This window comes from Pelophylax lessonae (genome assembly GCF_965119305.1).
Source record: "Pelophylax lessonae genome assembly, chromosome: 1".
Taxonomy (NCBI): domain Eukaryota; kingdom Metazoa; phylum Chordata; class Amphibia; order Anura; family Ranidae; genus Pelophylax; species Pelophylax lessonae.
The window spans coordinates 753,683,480-753,711,168 of NC_138768.1; the positions used below are offsets into that span (position 1 = coordinate 753,683,480).

Here is a 27,689-nt window from a genome sequence, read left to right on the forward strand (position 1 = left end):
CACTCATTTCTCTGTGCTTTATTTTGTTGAGAAATCAATCTGAAAGATACAAAGATGATTTATGTGGCAAATACTTTCAGGAATCCATCTGCTCTTAGCTCAGGCATGCAGGCAGGAGGGTGTACTTAGCTGAGAAAAGCACTTCTCCCCTCCAGAGGACTCCTGGGATGTGTGACATCATTTGCCTAGGCATGGAAACCAGGAAGTAATTGAAGAAATGTGGAAAAAAAGGGTAAAACAAGCAAATGTAATATCCTTTCCTATCTATTTACAAATGCTAGCAGCATAAGAATTACGAATAGTCAATGTTGTTTAAGAGAGTGAAGTTCTGCTTTATGGTTGTGCTGTATTATTAGGTTTAATCTCTCATTGCAGTTCTGTGCCATGTCAAAACCTATGGTTTGTTGGAGGGTATATTCCCTATTGCTTTCACATAGTACTGACAAAATTAAAGACATTTACAGTATTACTTAAAATTCCCTTTAACACAAATGTTATCCAGAGCATGTGAATGGGAACTGGGGATTAACTGGAAGATGGGTATTTCTCTTTGGTTTATTGGAGGACATAGCTCTGCTTTAGGTATTGACTAGCTGGGTATAGTGCCACCAGCAAGAGTAGCATTCTAGTCTCCTCAGTTGCAGCCATTGAGTGCATGCAATTTTTTTGTCCCCCGCAGGTTCATTTTCAACTGCCAAGCGTTCTTGTAGGCAGCCTGGAGTGTTTTTGCCCTAAAGGGGTGCATATGACTGGCAAGCCTTGTGACTTATCATAATGTCCTCTTTACTAGTCAGCAGGACTTTAGCTTTAGCCAATGGTGTTCTGCAGTCACCATGGCAGATGACTATGGCTCTTGGCAATGATGATTGCTGAGTGGGATAAGTAGTATTCCCTTTAGTCATTCCCCACCTTCATCTCTACTTTTTCACTCTTTCTGGTGGTTGCTGCAGGGGGAAACTGAGGGTCAGTGGTGGGTGCTAGTTGGACTGTCCTTTGTATATTGCAAGCACTGCCCCTAAAACAATACTGGAGGATGGGGAGCTGCAGGCAAGAAATACTGGGGCGTCTTATGTTTAGGGAAGGCCGTGAGTGCAGCAGAGTCCTGTGAGCAGTGCAGGAACCATGGATAGCTGCTGCTGTTAGAGAATATTTTGTCCTGTGTGGAGAAGGGTAGGGCTATGGTTTCAATGGAAGTATGAGAACCTCAGTGGCCATATTTTGTTTTGGTCTTCCACCTTGAGCACTATACCAGATGGATAGATTTGATTTTCCTGCTTCATGTATGCTGCCAGGAACACTCCATGTGTGTTGCAAAATGCTTTTTCACTCTAGAAATGGTCTCCAGGGTCTCTGCCCATTGGTCCAGTGATTTGAAGTTGTAGAGTCTCCTGCTGTGACATCTGACATGCCAGTATCATTTACGATACATAGGGTGACACATTCTGCTAAGGTTTTCGCCTAAGCCCCCATTCACATTAGGTCGCTCCAACTTCAGGGGCGACCTGTGAAGTCGCATGCAGCGCGACTTCGGGGCGACTTGCACGGACTTCATAACATGAATGTCTATGCAAGTCGCCTCCAGGTCGCCCCAAAGTAGTACAGGACCCTTTTTCTAAGTGGGAGCGACTTGTGTCGCTCCTATTAGAACCGGTCCTGTACTACACTATGGGAGCGACGGTGCACGACTTGTCAGGCTGACCAAGTCGCCTGACAAGTCGTACCAGTGTGAATGGACACTAATACTCTTTATGATTATTTTATTTATAAATAGTGTAAGCAACCTACTCATCCATTTGTTCTGCCATGGCATTTTTAGTGCATTATTCTTTTGAGGAGGGACTTACATAAAAGTGGGCATTTCTGCCAGTAGTAGATCGATGGGATCTTGATTATAACATGGTTATTTCCATGGAAAAAGCTCTTTCCTTTAAAGATACTGCAGATAGAAATGCAGAAGCTGTCACTACATCTGTGTACATGGTTTCAGGATCCTTGCTGCATCTGGTTTTACCATCAGCACTTGTTTCACATACCTTAATAGACTTGGCAAAACTCTTACACAAGAGTTTAGCAGAAAAACAATTTCCCAAGATATGTGGATTTGACGAAGCAGCTGGTACAGTACATTTGCAATATGGTGTTGGACTCAGGATCATTGGTCTCTAGGCTATTAGCTTCGGCTTCTGCAGATTGTTGTTGCTTAAGTGTTAAGCTGGCCATAGATCGGATCATGTATGGGCAGGCTGATTGTACCCAAGTTGATTGATCGATCAAGTTGGGTACAACCAGCCTGTTGGATTTTATATGCGGTTATTGCCAGTGGCGGACAACCATCCCTGCTGGGACAAAGATCCGACATACTGGTTGTACTGATGGATCGACTTAGGCACAATCAACCTGAACTAGTAATTTACCTTTTCTGCACATTAAAGTAAAAATGTACTAAGACAGATAAGAGGACACCATGCTAGTTGCCTGGTGGGTACCCTGACCCATTGCCTTCAATACATTTGGAGTCACTGATTAAGAATAGGTATGCAGATCAGGAAAGTCAACATAAAGCCAGAGGTTCTCATCTACATACTTATTATGGCTTAATGGCTTGATATATTGAAGCCAAAGGGTCAGCATGACAGCCAGACAACTATCATATCTCACAATGAGAATTCAACAGTGACAGCCTTTATGTTTATCTCAGAAAGGGATTCCTTTAACTGCTGTAGATTTGTCTATTAATCTTGTGTACACTTGTTAATCATTATTTGGTTTAATAGCATGACAACTAATTTAGTCAGTAAAATAATAAGCATGTTTAAAATGGATTCCGTTCACTTTTCTGCCTCTCCAGTGCAGCTGCCAGAGACATCTGCTGGGTCTGTAGAATAATTAGCTGCAAATATCAAAGAGGGTATGAGTGGAGAATACTGAAATTCCTGCAGGAAGTCAATGAGAACATTATGCTTGTGTTAATATACTGTGTATATATATATATATATATATATATATATATATATATATATATACACTATAATGTAAAACATAAAATTAGATGGTGGTCCCTGCATTCATGTGTAGAAACAGACCTGGTTGCACATAGCTGGAAATGGTTTTGCACTCTCAGAGTTTCAAACAAGTAGTAGTAATGATTGAGTTTTTTTAATTTTATTTGATAAAACCTCTGATTACTCCTAATTGTGTGGCAGAATTGCGGCAAATTTTCTGTGTAAAAATTGTGCTAAGCTTGTTGCCCAAAAAGTAACTGGAATTTATTTTGGGTAAACCCTTTTTACTCCTATGCAGCTACACCCTGAACCAGGGGTGCCCTTTTGAAGAGCGAGGGCCACTTTAGAACCTTGGTAACCGGTCACGGGCCACAGTGAGCGAAACAGAAAGATAATAGGTCTGTGTCCACTCTGCATATGCAGAGTGGACACAGACACAGCCCGCTCTTCTCTATGGGCCCTCCATTCCTATCCACCAAGATGGAAGGGGACAGATCCCCTTATGTTTAAGCGGATCGGATTGGAGATAGGCAGGTGTGAAAGGACAGAAGTCCGTTTACATCTGCCGCTCTATAGAGGTGAATGAAGGGTTCAATTAAGTCCACCTTTAAAACGGACATGCAGACCTGATCGGACCCATCGTGTGAAAGGAGCCTAAAGCTGCTTTCACACTCATGCACTGCAGTTTACCCGCACCGTGGATGCAGCACAGTGCACCTGTGGCTTTCCTGTGGGTTACTTGCACTTTGCCATAGATTTATATTATATCCTGTAGGTGTGGAGCACTTTCTGAAAGCTCACCAAAACTCCTTCATTCAGGAGTTTTAGTGTGCTTTTAGAAAGCGCACCAAACCTGCAGGTAATAACAGAAGTCTACGCCTCAGTGCAGGAAACCCGCCGGTGCACGGTACTGCGCCTGCGGATCAGTTAGAAAGCAGTGTAGAGAACAGATATGCCCATTGCTGTTTGATTTTAAATAAAAACTGACCTCAATCTTTACTTCTTCCTCAGGATTCCTACAGTTATTGTTGGCTGCTGCTGTCCGCCAGGCAGGTATGGCTGTCGGCTGCTGCTGTCCCCCAGGCGGGTATGGCTGTCAGCTACTGCTGTCCCCCAGGCGGACATTGCTGGCAGGTGTTACTGTCCCTCAGGTGGCTATGGCTAGTGGCTGCTGCTAGCTGCCCCCAGGGCAGATATGGCTGGCGGTTGCTGCTGGCTATCCTACAGGGCTGGTACTTCTGGTAGGTACTGCTGGTGGGTACTGCTGGCTGGTACTGCTGGGGGGTCCCAGATTGTGGGTTCCCAACCCGCCATCCCCCAGCATCAGTGTGACAGGAGCCAGCGCTAAAGTAAGCATGAGGCTGCAGTAGAGGGCAGAGCCGATGCTTCCTGTGTAGCGACTGATACCAAATGCACACCACCTGGGACAGGAGACATTGCTATACAGGAAGCATCGGCTCTTCTCTCTCTCCTGCAGCCGAATGCTTCCTCTAGCGCCACCTCCTGTCACACTGATGCTCGGGGATGGCAGGTCGGGGAACCCGAGATCTCGGCTTGCCGACCTGCCATGCCAGAGCAGGAGGTGGCGGGCCACATCACCTGCCCTAAACTAGAAGTGCCCTATATATATATATATATATATATATATATATATATATATATATATATATATAAACTACAGAGTCGCTGCAACCGCTCAGTGTCATTCTAACACCATTGTAAAACCCCAATTCCCAAAAAGTTGGGATGCTGCGTAAAATCTACATAAAAACTGAATGCAATGATTTTAAAATCTCATAAACACATTTTTTATTAACAATAAAAAAATAGAAGACATATAAAATGTACTATTTTAGGAAAAAATACGATTTTTATTTAGATTTTACACAACTTTTTTTGAATTGGGGTTGTACACCTCTACAGTACTTCCAATAGGAACACGTCTAAAGGGATGCAGGCCCAGCAGCTTCCCTCATTAGAGCCCTGCAGCTGCCACAGCTGATAGATAATTATGAAACCACTCCCTTTAGACCCCCTCAGCACAAAGGCACAGAGGAACAAACAATGATTTCTTCAGAATAACAAAAGATAGGAATCTGTACAGAGATCATCCAGAGGGGAAATGTTTTTTCCTCAACAAAAATGGAGTTACGCTTTAAATAATACCAGAAATAATTTTAGCCTAATTTGCAAAAAGCAAACATAATAGAAACGTGGATTCAACGGATAAATATGGTTATACTGTATGTTATTTCCTTCCTTTTCATACTACTGCATTGCTTTAGCCCTCCAGTTTTCACCTCTTTTCTTTTTTTTTTGCACTTCCATCACATCCCATGTATGTATAGGGGAAATCTCTCCTGGAATATCTTGATTTTAGCCCCCTGTCATGCACAGTGCAGTCTCAGTAGATTATTAATACTTTAGGTAATAATAAGCTGTTCTAAAAAAAAACACTGAAATCAAAGAAAATGTGCACACACAAAACCACAAGGAATTTGATAAAAAAAAAAAAAATCAAATAACATACTCAGGTTGATTTACTAAAGCTGGAGAGTGCAAAATCGGGCAAAGCTCTGCATAGAAACCAATCAGCATCCAGTTTTTTTTTTGACAAAGCTTAATTGTCAAAGTCGAAGTTTAAAGCTGATTGGCTACCATGCAGAGCTGAGTGTTCAAAAGTACATGGGTGGTGTCCGGGTTAATACCAAAATCATATATATTCAATCCAAACAAAAATACAAAAACTGTAAAAAAGTCTTTCTTTTCAAATTGGAGTGAAGGTGAGGGAGTGTTGGGAGGTGGGTGGGGCCTCGTCCCAAAAAATGATCCAAAGTGATTCTCAGTGGTCTGATATACACATGTGAACACCCAGTGCTAGGAGTGGACTCTTACCACAATGTGGAGAGATGTGAGCTTGTGCTATGTTGTGTCCAGAGGTCCCAACTGATCAAGCTGGCAGGGATGGCTCTCGGAATGGGCCGGAAAAATCAGCTGCTTCCAAAATGGGGAGGGATCTGTAGGCTTCCAAACAGGGGGAGATGCCAAGACAGAGCAAACCCAGAGAAAAGAAGAGGACTATAGTGCATTACCTTCGACTTTATTAATGAAATGAATGAAGATACACTTACACAATCCGGACGAACATACAGCAAATATAGGGCGGTCGCGGATGTCTGCAGTACAAACCGGGACCTATGACAGCACGGCTGGCTCCCCCCGACGCGTTTCCACTAACAAGTCGGCTTCTGGGATTGGAGCTTTGGTAATGTTTTCTATATTGCCATCCTTTCACGTTTAATTTAATTTTCAGTGCTGCTTTCACTTCACTTTTCATCACTTTAGGATTGCGCACCTATTTTCTTTCACATACCATGCAGAGCTGCACTAGATTTTTCACTCTCCAGTTTTAGCAAATCAACGCCACTGCATGTGACTGAATAAATAAAATCCAAGTATTAGACATATTTATTACATGGCTTGAGAAGGTTATCTTCAACTTTAACATGTTTAACCACTTGCCGAACGCATACTGTATATATACGGAGGCAGAGTGGATCCTACAGGCAAAAGCAGGTATCGGTACGTTGCTCACCTGGTGGCAGCTAAAGGGCGAGCACGCGCCACCGGCGGCGCGCTCCTGTCCCAGATCATCAGCGGGAAAACAGATGCGTGTGTCAGGCGGCTCCGATTGCCCACTGACATCCCCGATCATTCCCCGCAGAGAGAGAAGGACGGTCGGCTGTTGTAAACACAGCCGACCGTTCTTCTCCCTGAAATGATCACAGAGCTCATGTGATCCTTCTACAGTGCCTTGCGAAAGTATTCGGCCCCCTTGAACTTTACGACCTTTTGCCACATTTCAGGCATAAAAAATAAATAAATAAAACTGTAATTTTTTGTGAAGAATCAACAAGTGGGACACAATCATGAAGTGGAACAAAATTTATTGGATATTTCAAACTTTTTTAACAAATAAAAAACCGAAAAATTGGGCATGCAAAATTATTCAGCCCCCTTAAGTTAATACTTTGTAGCGCCACCTTTTGCTGCGATTACAGCTGTAAGTCGCTTGGGGTATGTCTCTATCAGTTTTGCACATGGAGAGACAGAAATGTTTGCCCATTCCTCCTTGCAAAACAGTTCGAGCTCAGTGAGGTTGGATGGAGAGCGTTTGTGAACATCAGTTTTCAGTTCTTTCCACAGATTCTCGATTGGATTCAGGTCTGGACTGTGACTTGGCCATTCTAACACCTGGATATGTTTATTTGTGAACCATTCCATTGTAGATTTTGCTTTATGTTTTGGATCATTGTCTTGTTGGAAGATAAATCTCCGTCCCAGTCTCAGGTCTTTTGCAGACTCCATCAGGTTTTCTTCCAGAATGGTCCTGTATTTGGCTCCATCCATCTTCCCATCAATTTTAACCATCGTCCCTGTCTCTGCTGAAGAAAAGCAGGCCCAAACCATGATGCTGCCACCACCATGTTTGACAGCGGAGATGGTGTGTTCAGGGTGATGAGCTGTGTTGCTTTTACGCCAAACATAACGTTTTGCATTGTTGCCATAAAGTTCGATTTTGGTTTCATCTGACCAGAGCACCTTCTTCCACATGTTTGGTGTGTCTCCCAGGTGGCTTGTGGCAAACTTTAAATGACACTTTTTATGGATATCTTTAAGAAATGGCTTTCTTCTTGCCACTCTTCCATAAAGGCCAGATTTGTGCAGTATACGACTGATTGTTGTCCTATGGACAGAGTCTCCCACCTCAGCTGTAGATCTCTGCAGTTCATCCAGAGTGATCATGGGCCTCTTGGCTGCATCTCTGATCAGTCTTCTCCTTGTATGAGCTGAAAGTTTAGAGGGACGGCCAGGTCTTCCTAGATTTGCAGTGGTCTGATACTCCTTCCATTTCAATATTATCGCTGGGATGTTTAAAGCTTGGGAAATCTTTTTGTATCCAAATCCGGCTTTACACTTCTCCACAACAGTATCTCGGACCTGCCTGGTGTGTTCCTTGTTCTTCATGATGCTCTCTGCGCTTTAAACGGACCTCTGAGACTATCACAGTGCAGGTGCATTTATACAGAGACTTGATTACACACAGATGGATTCTATTTATCATCATTAGTCATTTAGGTCAACATTGGATCATTCAGAGATCCTCACGGAACTTCTGGAGAGAGTTTGCTGCACTGAAAGTAAAGGGGCTGAATAATTTTGCACGCCCAATTTTTCAGTTTTTTATTTGTTAAAAAAGTTTGAAATATCCAAAAAATTTCATTCCACTTCATGATTGTGTCCCACTTGTTGTTGATTCTTCACAAAAAAATACAGTTTTATATCTTTATGTTTGAAGCCTGAAATGTGGCAAAAGGTTGCAAAGTTCAAGGGGGCCAAATACTTTTGCAAGGCACTGTATATAGGATCACATGTCTCTATGGTCATTTCAGAAGCCAGGCCCCCCCACAGTTAGAATCACTCCCCTAGGGTCACATTTAACTCCTTGATCACCTATACTGTTAATCCCTTCCCTGCCAGTGCCATTATTACATTAACAGTGCATATTTTTAGCACTGATTACTGTAGTAATGTCACTGGTACCCCCAACAGTGTCAAAAATGTCAGTTAGGGGTCTGATCTGTTTCCCGAAATGTCGCAGTCCCGCAATAAATCGCAGATCGCCGCCATTACTAGTAAAAAAAAAAAAACAATAAAAATGACATAAATCTTTCCCGTAGTTAGTAGATATGATTACTTTTGCACAAACCAATCAAAATATGCTTATTGCGATTTTTTTTTACCAAAAATATGTAGCAGAAAACAAATTGGCCTAAAATGTTAAAAAATTTAGATTTAAAATTTTTTTTTTGAGATTTTTATATAGCAGAATGTGAAAAATATTGTTTTTTTTTTTTTCAAAATTGTCACTCTTTTTTTGTTTATAGCGCAAGAAATAAAAATCTGACAGGTGACCAAATGCCACCAAAAGAAAGCTCTATTTGTGGAAAAAAAAGGACATCAATTTTATTTGGGTACAGCATCACACAACCACGCTCCCGCGTGGTCACGGACTCCCCGCGTGTGTGACCGGCGGACTCGATGTCCGCCGGTCACTCTGCGATCGTCGAGGGAGAGGGAGAAAGTCAGGCGGCTAGTGTAAACAAGCCGCCTGTCATTCTCCCCGGTGTATGAATGATGATCATACGGTTCTACTATGTAGAACCGTTGATCACTGTTCATACATCTCAAGCCACAGCCAATCACAGTTAGAATCACGCCCCTAGGGACACACATAGCCCCTCCCTCTAAAAAAAGTTAACCCCTTCACTGCCAGTGTATTTTTACAGTAACAGTGCATATGTATAGCACTGATTACTGTAGAAATGTCACTGGTAACCCCAAAAGTGTCAAAAATGTCAGTCAAGGGTCCAACCTGTCCGCCGCAATGTCGCAGTACCACAAAAAAATCACAGATCGCCGCCATTAAGCGTTAAAAAAAAATGACAAAAATCTTTCCCTTTGTTAGTAAACGCGATAACTTTTGCGCAAACCAATCAAAATACGCTTTTTGCGATTTTTTTTACCAAACATAGGTAGCATCAAACAAATTGGCCGAAAATGTTAAAAAAATTTGATTTTTACATTTTTTTGGGGGGGAATTTCATATAAAAAAATGTGAAAAATATTGCTATTTTTGCAAAATTTATGCTCTTTTTTTGTTTATAGCGCATGATCAAAAAATCGCACAGGTGATCAAATACCACCAAAAGAAAGCTCTGTTTGTGGGAAAAAAAGGACGCCAAATTCGTTTAGGTACAGCGTCGCACGACCGCGCAATTGTCCCCTGGTCAGGAAGGGGGTAAAATCTTCCGGGGCTTAAGTGGTTAAAGTGGTTAAAATATGGTTTGAGAGTTTTACCTCTACTTTCAGTGACAGCCTACTCCTCCTTTACTATAGCTCTGCTCCACCATACATCTGCATTGCTAGTAGCACAATGCATGTATAAATAGTAATGAGAGCCTGCGGTGCTGGTAAATATGAAACAATAAATGTCACTCTTTGTTTTATGAGCCCGTGGTCTGACTTCAAAAGAAACAGCTTCCAGGAAATAGCCAAACTCCCCTTAAGGGTGACTCTTCAGCATTCTTCAGCATGTTTCTGGAATATTTATGAATTTACACAGTTATAAAAACTTCTCGCTCAGAGTAAATAATCTCCCAAAGCTGAAACCTCCCAAAAAAAATAAAAAAAGGTAAATCGTTACACTAATAAAGTGAATATGAATAGTTTTTGTTTGATATGTCCCAGGGCTGTCATATCATAACGGAATACATAGCTATGTGCCGATAGTTTATAATATGTTAACTGCTTCAGAGAAAAACATGAAGGATATTACATTTCATTCTCTGTCATTCTGGCAGGTTAAATTACAGTGATGACACCAAAGACGTTCTGTAGTCTCATTTCCCATAAAATGTCACATTTTACAGCAATGCGGTGCTGCCTCCCTTGGCTATAATAATATTCATTACCATTATGTGAGTCTCTGCCACCTGAAACAATAATCTGGATATCTATTTTATTATACTGTTTATGCATCTGATGATATTTTCAGATAGTGTATCTGTTTTGGCAAAAAGCCCAGAGTAGCCCAAGTAAAATGAATATAATGATTATGGGAAAACTAAGGAGGGCCTCATTTATCAAACTTCTGAGACAAGAATTGTTCTTGTTGCACCACGACTGCCATATGTGAACCTGTACTGCATAATGATAAGTAAAGAACAATAGGATGAATCTGATTGGTTGCTCTGGAGCAATACAGGCAGTTATTAGTTTAGATTCTTTAATAAATGGGATCCACTGTTGATATTCAAAAACATATTAGAGGTAAATTTGTACATTGCCAATAACAGCCATGCAGATTTTGGATTTCTAACCAGCAAAAGAAAGATGAAATTCAATGGGCTATGATGGGTAATTCTTTTCACTTATAGTGTAATCGTTTTTTAAGGACTTTGACAATCAAGGTGAAGCACACAAATATTGTGCACAGGTGGCCTAAGATGTGTGCAGATGGAAATTTCTGGGTGTAGTTGCCGATGGTAAGGAGTATTGTAGTTAGTGTAAAGGCCCGTACACACAAAACGAAAATCAGGAGTAACATTTCGTCCGACGAACAATCTACTGATTTTCAGATTGTTAGTATAGTGCTTTCGACAGCCGATTACGAATTTTCGGACAACAAAAACTGGTTGTGCAGGCTATAGAATTTTTATCGTATGTCAACACAACTTCCGATTTTCGTTTAATTAGTACAGTTTTCGTCCGAAAAAATTATAAGAGCAAGACTAGGCATGCTCGGAAATGAAAGAATACATACAAAACAATTCAACACATGACATCACTTCTGAAGTTGAATTCTGTCGTACGGGAATTTTCATATGAAAGTAACATCTTCTCTTTCCATATGAGATTAGCATGCAACAAAAAACGGACGAAAGATCGTTCGATAAACTGATCGTGTGTACAAGGCTTTAGTGATATTTAGATGGGTTTGCAGAGGACAAAGGGGGAAGGGATAGCGGAGACTGGAATGCGATAGGAGAAAGGAGGAGATTAGAAGGGGTAAGGGTAAGAAAAGAGTGAGGTTGTCAGTGGCTCGGCCAGAAGTTCCCAAGTCTTTGAACCTTTAGTTCTTCAAAGTGAGAGTAAAGAGTGATGGCCAATTTTTGTTTTCTTATCTCCGTTATTAAAATTAGCCCTATCTTTTATAAAGTAAGATAGATTTAATTAAAGTAGAATTAAAGCGGAGTTCCGGGCACAAAATTCAATTTCTAATAATTACTGCATTGTATTCCTTACTCTCCGCTGAGTCAGAATTGGATATTCCCATAGTTTTTTTTTTTTCACTTACCTGTTTACAGAGGTTTGTATACTCACCTTTCAAAGGACTTCCTCCCTCCTGTGCCTCGGCTCTCCTTGTCACTTCCTGCCGCAATGCGTCCTGGGAGCTCTTCCTCGGCCCTCCCATGATGCACTTTGCAGTCACATGGGCGGCCGACCACTGTTCTCATTTCTTGACTCACAGGCCTACGCCCACTGGAATCAGGAAGAAGGGAAGACATTTCCCCACAACGGACTCGGCAATCCACAACAAAGATGGCGCCGCACATCAGAAATTATATAAAGTAAGATTTTATTCTTGCAAACTCATTATTTCACCATTCTAACCAGGATTAGCGGATGTATCGATGTGTAAGGGTGATTGTTAGGGGGAGATTGAAAAAAAAAAAACGATTCTGTGCCCGGAACTCCGCTTTAAAGGCAATCCTTTTTTTTTCATTTTGGATAGAGTAAGGGAGGATTATAGCCCCTGCAAGGTTTATTTTTCTCGTCTGTGTTCCTTTGGGGATATTTCTCTTCACTTCTTGTCCCATAGCCGAAACATGAAGTGAGAAAAAATCTGGGGAGTCTTTGGTTGTCACAAAGGTCACCAGAGCTAGTGTCCCCATTGGAAGATCTGCCCACTATTTCTATTCTTGGATTTTCTTTTATTTTCAATTTCGTTGATAATGGTAAGGAGAACTAATAGAGATGGCAACAGGGGCACAGACAGCAATAAAAAACTGACAGGTGTCCTAATCCCTCTCCATGATATCCAAATCGCAAAAAAAGTTTTGCCTTTCGTTGTACTTTAATGATAAATGAGGCAAGTGATGACGAGATATTATAGGTGAACAGTACTTATAAAAGAGAATATAGAACAGCTTTGTACATATTTTCTTTATTTTTCCTTATCTATTTAATTTTGTAAGGTGATTTGAAATACTGAACATAATATTATTAGTCTCCTTTTCAACCAGCAGGTGGAGCACTTACATCATCTTCACATAGCTGGCTGTTTTTAGTTTCAGCTTTGCTGAAAGAGGCAAGCCTATTTATTGTAGAACTCAGTAGCTCATTCTGAAGGAGTCAGAGGAGTGACACAAACCTAATCCGTTTCAGTCCTGCCAGTTTGGCTGCATAGAATAGTTTCCTAGAAAAATTCACTCTCTTTGGGGTTGACTATAACTGACCTGACTATTGTAAAAATGCTCCTAACTCAAGTCTAATTTGACCTCCCATTAGGGTAATTAAGTTTATCCATGGTTTCAGAGCAGCTCATTATCACATCACTTGCCCCATGCAAGTAGGTTGCCAGTGCTTTCATACAAATCCATTTAAAAAAAGGAAAATGAATATTAACAAAGTGCACATGCTGTCATATGTTACCTAGTTGTCAACATGTTACCTATGTTAGAAGCATGACTGGACCATGGTGTCCCACCAGTGATGTAGATAGGAATGTGTTACCCTGCACCTTGTTCCTAAGGAGAACCCACTTATTTATGGTCACTCTTGCATTGAATATTAGTAGAGAAAATGTAGAACAATTTATGTTTGTTGCATAGGGTAAATATCTTTATTTTCTCAGTTGGCATTTATATTATTTCTTGTCCTGTGTTGTAGAAATTATAGTTGACTTTTACACAAGGCTTAGCTATATTGACAGTCTTGTTCCTTTAATCTTACACATAGTTAATAAAACTGAAAAAAGTATCTATTGGGGGACTGATTCTTAGGAATAGCGGACTAGTGAACAGCCCCGAATATTGATCCTCATTTTGATCAGTGAATCTGCTTGTCCATGACCAACCACCAAAAGGACAAACAAAAACAACAGTTTTTTGTTATTTTTTGAGATAAAGGTTTTACATAAATGTGTAAAAGCTGATTAATTGTAAGCACCCCTGTCAATGGTATATAGTTTGTCTCAACCCTCTAACCGCCACTTTTGCTGGACAGCTTGATCTGTTAAAGTATAACTAGAAATAGGCAAAGTATAACTATAAAAAGGAAAAACTTTTTTGAATAGCGTGGAGAGAGATTAGAACACCATCAGGCTTTTTTTTTGCGGTTTATTCCCCCATCAGAGAAATTCACCCTCGCTATCGTCATGTTTACCATTATCATCAAAATTGAAAGGGAAAGAAACATTTTAGATTGTCCCCAGAGCAGGAATTAAAGGGACATTTTCCAATGGTTGGCACTAGTTCTTGTGACTCTGGCAACTTCCAGGGATTCTCTTTTGGTGTAGAGGGATTTTCTCTCACTTCCTGTTTTGGGTATGAGACAGAAAGTCAAGGGAAATCTCCCTCACTCTATCCAAAATGAAAAAAAGTTTTGCCTTTAGTTCTACTTTAAAAAAAGCCGAAAAAGAAGTTATGGCTGAATCAGAAATTAGAAAATAAAAGGAAAAAGCCTTTAAAAAAAGAAAATGAATGTAGTCACCACATCCAAGCCTACTTTCCCACCCGAGCAGATCATATGCCTAGTGATTTTGAAGCACTTTTGTAGACATTTTACAGGTGTTTTACCAGCTTTGTGCAGGTGTATTCTGCATTTGTATCAAGCTTCAGGTGTTTCCTTCCTGGGCTGGGCAATGGGAGGAGAGCAGCTCTGGAGGTGAAGAAGAGTTTTTCATGTGAAGAAAATACATGCAAACGCTTGTATCGAGTGTTTACAGACATACTGTACACTACATTAAGTCTATGTGAGCAAAAAGACCAAAATACACAAAAAAAAAAAAAAGCTCATGTACTCAAAAAAAACACTAAAATGTGAATTGTGGCTAAGAATTGGTTGGCTGCAGTATAATACATTTTTGTTTTTGGGTTTAATACCACTTTAAAGTGGAACTACACTCTTCTATCCTTTTCCACCTAGGGAAGCTGCCATCTTAGCCTCTGTTTAATCGGCAGTTGCCATAGTGCTCTTGCACATGGGACTGAATATGACATCAGCCATTTGACGGCTTGACAGTTCAGTTGAGAACATAAACAACTGTGACAGTCAGGGCTGCCAATAATGGGGTACCACTGGTCCTCCTGTACAGGGCCACAGGAGCCCGGGCAGGACAGGGAGGGGGGTCAGGGGGTGCAATTACAGAATGATGTCCTGTGTCCATAACTCTCCCTGCAGTATCTGAAAGCCGATTTCTCTCCCTCTCCCTCCTGTTGGCTATCAGCTGCTGCAGGGAAAGATACAAATACAAGCCATCATTCTGTAATTGTGTCCCTCCCCCCCTGCACTGATCCCCCTCCCTGTGATGCCCCCATCTGATTTATCCTACTGTGTGCCTGCCCCACACCTGCAGTGCTGCCGTCTTCCCTCTCCAGTTGGCTGCTTGGTGTAAACACAAGGATGTTCAGGATGGAGAGCAGGGTAAGGGGCCGATAAATATTTCATTTACTGGCCCCTTCATTTAATGAATGAATACAGTGAGTGAGGTCCCACTGTGCTCATTCATAACTGAAGCATAGTAAACTGTTTACTATGCTTCAGTTTATGAATGAACAGGAGTCTCTGTCTCCTCTTCATTCAAAGGAGTTAAAAAATATGTTTCCTAAATTTCTTTCTCTGTTTCAAAGGTGAGGTTTCAGGGGTCTGACAACCCCTGATATTTCACCCAAGCCCCTCCAACAGCATTGGAAAAAAAAAATGGAAAAGGGGGCTCATTCACATGGGTTCTCTAGCTCATACAATGTGAATGAGTGGTTTTGGGGTTCATACACCTGCATCCACACACTTGTCAAATTAGGACCTGTGATTGTGTTTGTAAAGCTGCTGCATCCCCAAAGCGTAACATAGGTTGCCTGCACGAAGCTTCAGCCATGTAAAAAAAAAAAAAAAAAACTGGTTCACACTGGAAGGACACAGCACCCATGTGAATGAGCCCCAAGACCTCATTTACACACAGAACTTTATTTATAAACTCAATAGACTTTTATATTTTAGATTTAGCAGGAAGTTTATGTTATGTTTGTGTCCGCTAATAATGATTTTTTGTGTCTTTTTAGTGAAAATATTGTTTTGATACTTTCAGTAGGGGTTCTGTCAGGTAGGCCGTATGGTGCCCCCTGATTTCTAACAGCAGCCCTGGTGACAGTTATCATTCATGGCATTCCTTGAATGTAAAGGTTATGCTTTTTTATTCTCCAGTCCCTAAGGGTGGGGAGGGATGACCAAGCTTTATTACTATTTTGTAAAAAAGAAAAGTGAGGTCACCCTGCTTGTTCCTTCTCATGAATGCCACCTACATGTGAAAGGAATGTGCTCGTAAGGTGAACCCCGTGTATGGTATATAATGATTCCCTAATGAGTGCTTTTGCTGGGCTTTGAGATAACAAGCCATATGATTTTGGGTGGTACTTGGGGCTGCCAATATATAGGACAAACCTGTGTGAAGGTAACATTGATTGTACAGTCTTTTGGCTGATAAAACTGTCTCAGCAGAATAATTTAATAAAATGTTATTGAGTTGTGCATGAATGCAAATTAAGATGCCGATGATCTAAACTACAGAATGTGAATATAGTGTCCAGAGCTGACACTTAGACGTCTTGAAGCTGTAAAATAAGTAGGAAACTGTCTGAAGGATATCCTGCTTTGTTCCACTTTCCTGTTCTAAAATTGACAACAGGAGGTCAGGAGAGTCTTAACACCAGTAAAAAACAAAGTTTTTTTGGGACGTTTCTATTTCTGCTTTCATATTTCAACTACCAAAAGAACAGAGAAAATCAACTCTCTGATTTCCATTTCATTTTCGTGCAGTTTAAAAATTTTGTTTGGGCCATACTAATCCAATAAACCTTCACCACTAGATGTATTTGCTGTGTGCGTCGTGTAAACTGTATGTAGCCTCAGCCACATAATGTTATACAGCTCTGTGTTCTGGATGGGAACTTCCCACCCCACCCCTGAAACAAAATTGAGTTGGGATGAGAGCAGATTAGCCATTCATAGGCAGCTTTGTATTTTCTGAATTAATACAAAGCTTCCTCTGATTCACTGAGGTGGAGAAGAAGGCGGATGACATCACAATCTACGTCAGCAAATTTGAGGAAGTTTTATATTAATTTATTGAATACAAAGTTCCATTTGAAAGACTGAGCGTAGCTCAGCCTGACTCTGATGTGTTCAAGGTGAAGGAAAGGAAGTTCACATCCCACTGCCACAACACGGTGCTGTGTACTGTATGAAGCTGAGGCTACATACAGTTTATACAGCGCACACAGTGGGCACATCTAATGGTGAAGGGTGTAATTTGTTTGAGCAAGCTTAGTCCAAACAAACGACTTAAACTTAAGGAAAACATGGAGATCAGTTTTAGGCTGGCTATACACAAGTAGAATTTCTAATAAAAATTTGTACAAAATTTTGTACGGCTTGATGAATGTCGGAAAGTAGCTCAAAAATTTTCGTGGCTCTGTGCAGACCACTTAGGTTTCTTTCAACCAAACTCACCAATCCTGGCTTTTTGCAAACGACTAAATCATGCTGGGACAGAGAAAAGTCCATACTGTTGTCACAAGGTTGGGTAGGCATAATTGCCCAAAACAACCTTTCTCAACCTTTTTAAAAAAAGGAACCCTTGAAATAACTTTCCAATCGCAAGGAACCCCCTGCTATAAATGACCATATCAACAACTCATGATACATAAGTGGGATGATCAGGACTAAAGGGGCATACATATGGGCTGAATATTGGGCGGTATCGGCCGGTTCAATAGAAGCTGGCTGACATTCGTTCGTACGGCAGCTGGTCCGGCAGAAGCTGGGCGAATATCTGGCTTCTGTCGAAGGGCATGACCGAAAAAGGTCTATCAATCAAAATCCAATCAGCGCTCTCAGCCAGTGGCTGGGGGGGGGGGGGGGGATCACTGTACTAACATTGGATTGTTAGTACAGGATCTCCTCCCGAACTCTACATTTTCTTTTCGATCAGCCCACTGGGTTGAATGAAAAAAACTGCTAGCGTCTACCAGGCTCTAGAATGATCCTTACACTTATGAATATTGGGAAGCATTCCCACTTTAAAGATAGCTAAAAGGATCAATAGTGTCAGTGGCATCTTATCTGAGAGGGAGACATTTTTCATTGCTCAAGGAACCCCTCGCTACCTCTGGAGGATACCTAGGGGTCCATGGAACCCTGGTTAAGAAACCGTGGTCCAAAATGTGCTGTATGCTGTAGCATAAACAGTACCCTTTCCTGGAAACACTTGGACTCGATATTTTGAATTGAATGTGCACATAGCTTTGTCCATATTGCATACCTATTTCGTTAAATGACATCTAAGATGGAAATACATTCATAAGAGCACCCCATACCTATGCCGTTACTAGGGTCTACCAGGCAGAAATAATATATCAGTGTGAACAATAACATAATTGGGAATTAAGCAACAAATGATGTCCCTTGTGTTGCTCACTATGCCAGCTACAGTTAGGACTTTACAATGCCATGTGACCAAACACCAAAACTGTTCAATAAACTTGCACCCCAGAATCTTGGTTTCAGCAGGTGATGTAAATCCACAGCATAATTTCTGCAGCAATATGTTGCCTTTATCTCCTATATAGAACATGAAATCATCTCAATCCATAATTTTCAACTACTTATTTAGATTTCCCTGGAGTGGGATGTTCAGCTTCTTATGTTAAATTTGTTTTTATGCGCTGCATACGAATGACATCTGCAGAGCATAGTTCAGCAGAATGTCTCCAATGCTCATTTGCAATTATATAGGGCATTGAATAAAAGCCAAGTTTTGTATGATCGAGGCATAAAATAAGACATAAATTACCAAAAGTGCACTTGGTTTTTTCATTGAATATAGTTTGTAAGTAAATTGTAATGCTTTTATTGCTGTTTTGAAAATAACTATTTTATTTTTCTTAGGAGATGTAGGTGTTAAGAAGTAAACCATGGAAAACTAATTGGTTTCCCCATTTAACATATTACTTTCAATAATGTAACAGCTGAATTTATTAGTGCAGCTTAGCCATATATCTTCCCTCAGTGCACCATTACATCACTTTTAACCCAGGCTGGATTTCAGCTACAGCTGCATGACCATTCATTTAAAGGGATTTAGGGAATCTCTTCCTTGATCTCTCAAAAGTTAAAAAATATAAGAACAAAGTATGGCAAGATTTAGGTTTATTGTTATCACTTACCCTAACTGAGACTCAGCCCTACATTTGTTTTTGTTCATTACGGGTAGGTAGTTTGAATACCAGCCAAGTAGATCTAAAGCTGGGCATACACAGGTAGTTTAATTTTCGTTCAACCAGCGGGTTGAACAAAAAAAAAAAAAAAACGGACAGATTCCCACCTAAACATAAAAAATGTTGAGCCTGATATCTGTCCAGCTGTGCTACTATCTTCAGACATGGGGGCTGATCAGCACTTACATCCATTGGATGCAAGCCCTGATCAAATGTTGGTTTTCCAGCAATACTGTTCAACAAAAGCCAGTCGTTTTACAGCTTTTTTGTACCAGGCTTAAATCTGCAACCTGCAAGTGCTGATTCCGCCATGACTATAACAAAACCCTTTGGAAGGGACGAAACATGTCTGAGGGTGAGGCTTGTGGAGTGGTGTAAGGCCATCTCACACACATTAACAACACAGACTGGACTGGGAGAGTGGTGATTTTCTAAGTATACTACACACTACTGGATGGTGATATTTCATGGTAGCACCCCATTCCTGAGCACCAACGCTTATTAGAGCGGCACTACAAGTATAAGCAGATCCTGCCATGAAGGTTCTTGTTTAGGGACTTTCTGTTATGGTGTGACAACTGTCTCCCAGTTGCTCTGTGTTGTCGCCCTGTCCAATGTGCCCTGGTGGAGAAAAGTGCCTATATGGACACACATTAACCACTTCAGCAGGTTTTACCCCCTTAATGACCAGGCCATTTTTTGTGATTTGGCACTGCATTACTTTAACGACAAATTGCACGGTCGTGTGACGCTGTACCCCAATACAATTGATGTCCTTTTTTTCCCACAAATAGAGCTTTCTTTTGGTGGTATTTGATCACCTCTGCAGTTTTTAGATTTTGCGCTATAAACAGAAAAGAGCGACAATTTTGAAAAAAAACACAATATTTTTTACTTTCTGCTATAAAACATTGCCAATAAAAAAAAATGTAACAATCTGATTTTTTTTTTATCAGTTTTGGCCAATTTGTATTCTGCTACAAATTTTTGGTAAACAAAATCCCAAAAAGCGTATTTTAATTGGTTTGCGTTTACAAACTATGGGATAGATTTATGGACTTTTTTTTTATTTTTATAGTTTTTATTAGTAATGGCGGCGATCAGCGATTTTTAGCGGGACTGCAACATTGCCACGGACAGATCGGACCCCTAACTGACATTTTTGACACTTTTTGGGGACCGGTGACATTAATACAATAATCAGTGCTAAATATTTTGCACTGTTACTGTATAAATGACACTGGCAGGGAATGACACTGGCAGGGAAGGGGTAAACACTGGGGGTGATCAAAGAGGTTAATATATGCCTAAAAGTGCTTACTGACTGTGGGGGGGATGGGCTCTTTGACAGGCACAGAGAGATCGGGGTTTCAGCTTAGCTCAAACTCCTGATCTCTCCCTGCCTGTGTGACCGAAGACCCGCCTGCTTTGTTTACATAAGAAGGCGGGTCTTCTGTCAGTTTCTCTGACAATCGCAGGAGACCAGCACCGATTGCCGTGGCAGTCTCCCGCTGTGTCCAATCACAGCGGGAGCGTGGCACCGGTGGCGCGCCGCGCCACGAGACCGCATGCACGAGATCACGTAGATATACGTGATTTTGCGCAGCCGAGCCGCCCTGCCGCACTATAATTTGCGGTGGGCGGTCGGCAACTGGTTAAACAAGAATTATTCACCATTTTTACTGTCAGGGAGCCAGAACAAATCATGTCACTGTAGCTAGAATTTGGCTGAAAGGGCTGGAGTAGATCAGCAGCACTAAGTTAAAAAAACAATGCCAAAAAATGAAAACAGCATATTATTTTCAAAAACATTTTTTAAAAAAGGTGGCAATTGTTTGTTACACAGGGCTTAGCATGCTACATATTGTATATACTTTAAGTTGAACCTACAAATAGAGGGAATCTATGTAGGCACAGATCGTGCTTGCATTGACGTTGTTGTAAAGCTTACTTTAATGCTTACTTTAATGCATTCCCTGCAATTTCATAGAGCAGGTGAGTATAACAAATTGCCTTTAAAAACACTTTAAATGCAAACATGCCACACCTACAGAATGAATTGAAAACTTAAAGTCAATTTTGTAGAGTGGACTCTGCTTCATTGATGATGTATGCAAGTAGGACAGATGTGTAAATGCGAAGCTCCAGTGAAGTGAAATGAATGTGAACACAAAGATGTGTGTCCATACGTGACACTCCACATGGAGCCCTATAAATAAGGGAAGAGTATTACAATCATCAATTTATAGGGATGACATGTTCAGCAATGTAAAGCAAACACTGCAGTCAGTCTGCAGCATAAAATGCTTTTGTAAAAAGCGACCATGAACTGAAGATAGACCTGTGATGTTAATAAAATGGAAAATTATGCAAGCAAACCTAGCTACATAGCTAGCTAATAGCTGTCAATAAGAATATGTGGATTTACAGTGCTCAAAAAAATTAAAGAAACACTTTGAAAACACATCAGATCTGAATAGGGAAAAATGTAATTCTGGATATCTATACTGATATGGACTGGGTAATGTGTTAGGAACTAAAGGATGCCACATGGTTTGATGGAAATGAAAATGATCAACCTACAGAGGGCTGAATTCAAAGACACCCCGAAAATCAAAGTGAAAAAATGATGCAGCAAGCTAGTCCATTTTGCTGAAATTTCATTGCAGCAATTCAAAATGGTACTCAGTAGTTTGTATGGCCCCCACGTGGTTGTTTGCATGCCTGACAACGTCGGGGCATTCTCCCAATGAGACGATGGATGGTGTCCTTGGATATTTCCTCCTGGATCTGGACCAGGACATTAATGAGCTGCTGAACAGACTGAGGTGCAGCCTGGCAGCGTCGGATGGACTGAAACATAATGTCCCAGAGGGGTTCTATTGGATTTAGGTCAGGCAAGCGTGGGGCCTTTCATTGGTATCAATTCCTTTATTCTCCAGGAACTGGACTGGAACGGGGGAAAAAAAAAAAGTAAAGACAGAGCCACACTCTGAATTACACTGTAGGCTTAATTCAATGTGGCTGGCTTCCAAACACAGTCCCCACCTTGGGCCACATCCCTTTGATGCATTTTATCCTAATTGGGCTTATTCATAAAATGCACTCAATTAAGATAGAATGCATCAAAGGGCTGTGGCCTAAGGTGGGGACTGTGTTTGGATGCGTCCAAAGAGTTCATCTCGATACCTAATGGCAGTCAGGGTGCCATTGTATAGCCTCTAGAGGTCTGTGCATCGCTCCATGAAGAATATACCTCCCCAGACCATCACTGAACCACCACCAAACCGGTCAGGTTGAACGATGTTACAGGCAGCATAGCATTCTCGATGGCTTCTCCAGACCCTTTCACGTCTGTCACATGTGCTCAGGGTGAACCTGCTCTCATCTGTGAAAAGCACAGGGCACCAGTGGCCGACCTGCCAATTCTGGTGTTCAATGGCAAAGGCCAATTGAGCTCCACAGTGTCGGGCAGTGAGCACAGGTCCCACTGAAGGACTTCGGGCCCTCAAGCCACCCTCAAGTCTGTTTCGGATTGTTTGGTCAGAGACATTCACACCAGTGGCCTGCTGGAGGTCATTTTATAGGGCTCTGGCAGTGTTCATCCTGTTCCTCCTTGCTCAAAGGAGCAGATACCGATCCTGCTGGTGGACCTTCTACGGCCCTGTCCAGCTCTCCTAGAGTAACTGCCTGTCTCCTGGAATCTCCTCCATGCTCTTGAGACTGTGCTGGGAGACACAGCAAACCTTCCGGCAATGGCACGTATTGATGAGCCATTCTGGAGGAGTTGGACTGCCTGTGCAACCTCTATAGGGTCCAGGTATCACCTCATGCTACCAGTAGTGACACTGACCCTAGCCAAATGCAAAACTAGGGAAAAACAGTCAAAAAAGATGAGTACGGTAGGCAAAGAAAATGTCAGTGGCCTTCACCTGTAAAACTGTTTTTGTTTTGGAGGTGGTCTCATTGTTGCCCATCAAGTGCACCTGTTTTTAATTTATATAACACCAAATCAGCTGAAACTGATTAACAACCCCCTCTGCTACTTAACTGACCAGATCAATATCCCAGGAATTGAATTGACTTGATGCTACACTCAGATTAGAAAGTGTTCCTTTAATTTTTTTGAGCAGTGTATATTACTGCTATACATTGCTGATTGGTCACAGGATATGCAGAGTCCCAACAACACGTGCACTGAGCATAACTAGAGAAGCAGGCATCATTTCCTTCATGGGCCGCATTCACACCTTTTTTAACTCGAAGCCTAAACATAATTTTTTTTTCTCTATGGTGCTTCTTCTGAGATTTGAACCATGTATGGGCAGGCTGAATCTACCCAAGTTGATCGATCAATCAACTTGCGTACAACCAGCCTGTCGGATTTTAGATGCGATTATTGCTAGGGGCCATTATAGCTGCTAGCAATAATCAGTGTGTTCTTCTGGTGGGGATGGCTTCCCGCCCGCCAGGAGATCACAATGGCTCCGTGGGAGGAATTCTCCCATCAACACTGACTCTGTTAATGGTTGCAGGAAAATTTGCTCCATCTATACCCAGCCTTAGTCTTCCTGGAGTTTAGCTTTAACTCCCTTTCACTAGAGTTTATGTATGAGAGCTAGTGGACGGAGAAGGGATGGTGCTCCCCACAGCAAGCAATCAGATTAAATTTTCTATTGCAGATGAAAGAATAAAATCTAAAACCGACATATTGCTGTGGACAACAAGTCTATATCTTCACCGTTTCATATGTTATAATTCCACCCCTGCAAGTTGTAAGGAATGGTCCATTAACCACTTCCATACCAGGCCAATTCTGGCACTCTGCTTCTACATGTAAAAATCATCATTTTTATGCTAGAAAATTACTCAGAACCCCCAAACATTATATATGGTTTTTTTTTTGTTGTTTTTTTTTTAGCAGAGACTGTAGGGAATAAAATGGTGGTCGTTGCAACATTTTATGTCACACGGTATTTGCGCAGCAATTTTTCAAAAGCATGTTTTTCGGAAGAAAAAACAGTTTCATGAATTAAAAAAAAACAAAGCACTAAAGTTAGCCAGATTTTTTTTTGTATAATGTGAAAGATGATGTTACCCAAGTAAATAGATACTTAACATGTCATGCTTTTAAAATTGCGCACACTTGTGAAATGGCGCCAAGTTTCAGTACTTAAAAATCTCCATAGGCAATGTTTTAACATTTTTTACAGGTTACCTGTTTAGAGTTACAGAGGAGGTTTTGGGCTAGAATTGTTTCTCTTGCTCTAATGTTCGTGGAAATACCTCAAATGTGTGAATTGAACACCGTTTACATATGTACGTATGCGTTCACATCTGCGTGCGAGCATGCGGGGATGGGGGCATTTTCATTTTTTTTTTTTTTTTAATTTCTCTTTAAATATTTTTTTTTTGATCACTTTCATTTCTATTACAAGGAATGTAAACATCTCTTGTAATAGAAATAGGGCATGACAGGTCCTCTTTATGGAGAGATCTGGGGTCAATAAGACCCCATATCTCTCCTCCAGGCTTAAAAGCCTAAGATCAAAAAAAAAAAAAAAAGCGAGCTCAGCTTTCCAGCCAAGATCATGGCAGTATTTACAACTGCCAGGCCGGACGTGACGCCATAATTTCGCGCCCAGGCCTCTGAGAGTAATAGAGACTGCCGGGGATAATCTGATCCTTGTATTCTCTTTGGTAATTCCTTCTCTGGTACCGATCGCAAGGGCGAGTCAGTAGAAGCACCAGAGGGCGAAGGGACGGTCGCTATAATTGTTCCTATGGTGCAGGGAATCACCAGCTGAAAAAAATGATATCTGAATGATATTTGCAGCTGCAGGCATCATTCAGATATCCCCACTCAAAGCCCAGGGCGTCATATGACGTAATGCAGTATGGAAGTGGTTAAATGGGGATCTAGGTTTCATGTGTGCTTGTGTGTTTCTTTTTTTTTCTAAATCAAGGATGATAGATGCAGATTAAACAAAAAAAAAAAAAAATCCTATACTAAGGCAGGGGCCACGGACAGCATGAACTAGTCAGTTGGATAAAAGTACTTGTGCTCATTAAACTGCCTTGACTATGTAAAAATCTGTGTATTTTTGAGCTTTTTAAAGCAATTTGTGTTCAAAATAAGCACGGAGATCCGGTTAAGCAGAAAGCCTACACACAATCAGACGTATTCATTTATTTATTGTCTGGTGGTTTTCAGATGCTGAGCTTGAGCTGGCATCTGTCACTCTTGATGTTGTCTTGATGTCAGCTAGCGTTCCTTCAGGCAAATACCAGATAACATTGTAAATGCAGTGTGCTATCTTGGCAGCTCTGAAACAGCCATGATTTTTATATCAACAGCAGGAAAACTCGCAGCTGAGATGGGCTTAACAGAAATGCAAGCGGTCAGCATTTTCATATGAGTTATTGGAAAAAGGGAAGCGCATTTCACAGCTTGACTGGCTGAATCACTATCACATCTTACAGGGCTGTGAGCAGCCATTTGACATCCTTAGAGGTTAGCGTCTTGCTGAATATCCTTGTGAAGTAAACCATGCAGGGCCTCACACAGAAGGTAAAATGAAAATTTGCTACAGCAAAGAAAGTTTTTAAAACACTCCAGTTTAAGTCGTAGTTTGAAAAAAAGACATGTGCAGAGTAACATGTAACTCCTGTCAAGGGTGGAGCAATAAGCCCCGAGGTCTGGTAGCAGAGACATTCAGGTTTCCTGTATGGTCCAAAGGCCACAAGATTAGGAGAGAGAGATTAAATACAGACAGGCAAACCCAGGGCATGAACACACGTTGTGTATGCTTTTATTGTTGCAGATGGGATCGGACGGCACAGTTGGTGCACTGAGATTCTGCTGTTGGATCACATCCAGTGGTGTATTTTGGTTTCGCGCTGCCCTAGGCAAGACTAAAGTTGAGCGCCCCCCTTCCCCCTCCTATGGAAATTTGCCCCCACTCCTTCCTTTTTAATGGATGTGACTCCCTCCAAAATTGGAGGACTCCAAGTCCCAGCATGAACCCCTGAGATCTCATGAGAGGAGGGGGTGAGAGGGGTGGAAGAGAGAGAGAGAGAGGGGGGTGGGTGAGGGAGAGAGAGGGGGGAGAGAGAGAGGGGGAGAGAGAGAGGGGGGTGAGAGAGAGTGGGGATGAGAGAGAGAGAGAGAGAGAGAGAGAGAGGGGGGATGAGAGAGAGAGAGATGATGAGAGAGAGAGAAACGGGGGGCGGTGAGAGAGAGAGAGAGAGAGGGGATGAGAGAGGGGGTGAGAGAGAGGGGGGTTGAGAGAGGAGGGTTGAGAGAGGAGGGTTGAGAGAGAGGGGGGTAGGAGAGAGAGAGGGGGATGAGAGAGAGGGGGGATGAGAGAGAGAGGGGGTGAGAGAAAGAGTGAGGGGGGAGAGAGAGAGGGGAGTGACAGAGAGAGGGGGTGAGAGAGAGAGAGGTGGGAGAGGCGGCTTTAGCAACCAGTGGCCAAAAGGGTCTCAGGTGGAGGGGGGGGCTGCTTTTTTGCTGCCCCCCTGCAAAGTGCCGCCCTAGGCCTGGGCCTTGTTGGCCTAGGCCAAAATACAGCACTGATCACATCTATGCTCTTTAGAAAAATTTGCAGTGTAAACATGTCCCCAATATACAGACAACTCTTCCATCAGATGCTTTTCAGTTTAGGAAATTGAGAATTTCACCATTCTGAAAAAATCCTTAGGGTCCTTTCACACGGGCTTTCCAATCAGGTCCGCCTGTCAGTTTTTCAGGCAGACCAGATTAGATGCTTCATGCACCCCTATGGAGCAGTGAATGTCAGCAGTGACATGTCTGCTGACACCTGCTGCTATCCGATCTGATCCTGTCTGTGAAATCCAGACGGATGGAAACCCTATTTTCCATCCGTCTGGAGGTTTGGATCGGATAGAATCGGATGAAAACATACATACGGTCCATTTTGCATTCGATCTGCCATGGAAGTGAGCAGGGATCTGACAGCTCCGTCTCAGCACAGTTATCCACCTGCTCAGCGGGGATCGGCAGATCGATCCCCGCTGAGCAAAACGGAGTCCGTTTTGGGGAAAGCCTGTGTGAAAGGACCCTAGGGCACTATTAAACTCCTGTCTACAAATCGTTATTTCACTGCAAAGGTGTGCAGGTTTGACATTAGCAGCTAATGACAAACCTGCACACCTTGGCAGTGAAAGGACACTTTTTGGCTCTGAGCATGAGCTTTGCTTTTAAAAGTACATTCATTGAATGGTATTATCTGTACAGTGCCACAACTAATGTGAGACAATACAGACAATAATTGAAACCATCCAGTGGCCCAAATACAATTTTTTTTCCCAGTTTTATATTTATATGATTTTTACTGTTAGGAAGATTAATCCTCACTATTTATCCTGTTTACCATTATCTTTGAAAGTGAAAGTAAAAGATGTTGTTCACACTGTGGACGTGTCAGTGACCAGTGGGCTTTTGTTCTTGAGTCCTTGGCCTATTGCAAGCTTTATTCCACCCGAACATTCGAAAGGACGCTAAATTCGCTCTGTTGCCTTATGGGATTTTTTGTCCACCCGCAAA

The 27,689-nt window shown here is 41.7% G+C and overlaps 1 protein-coding gene across 3 annotated transcripts in view; it reads left to right on the top strand.

Moving 5' to 3' along the window:
* Positions 1-27,689, top strand: part of APBB2 (amyloid beta precursor protein binding family B member 2) — a 439,699-nt gene that overhangs the window by 33,620 nt on the left and 378,390 nt on the right. The gene's annotated exons all lie outside the window — the stretch shown is intronic.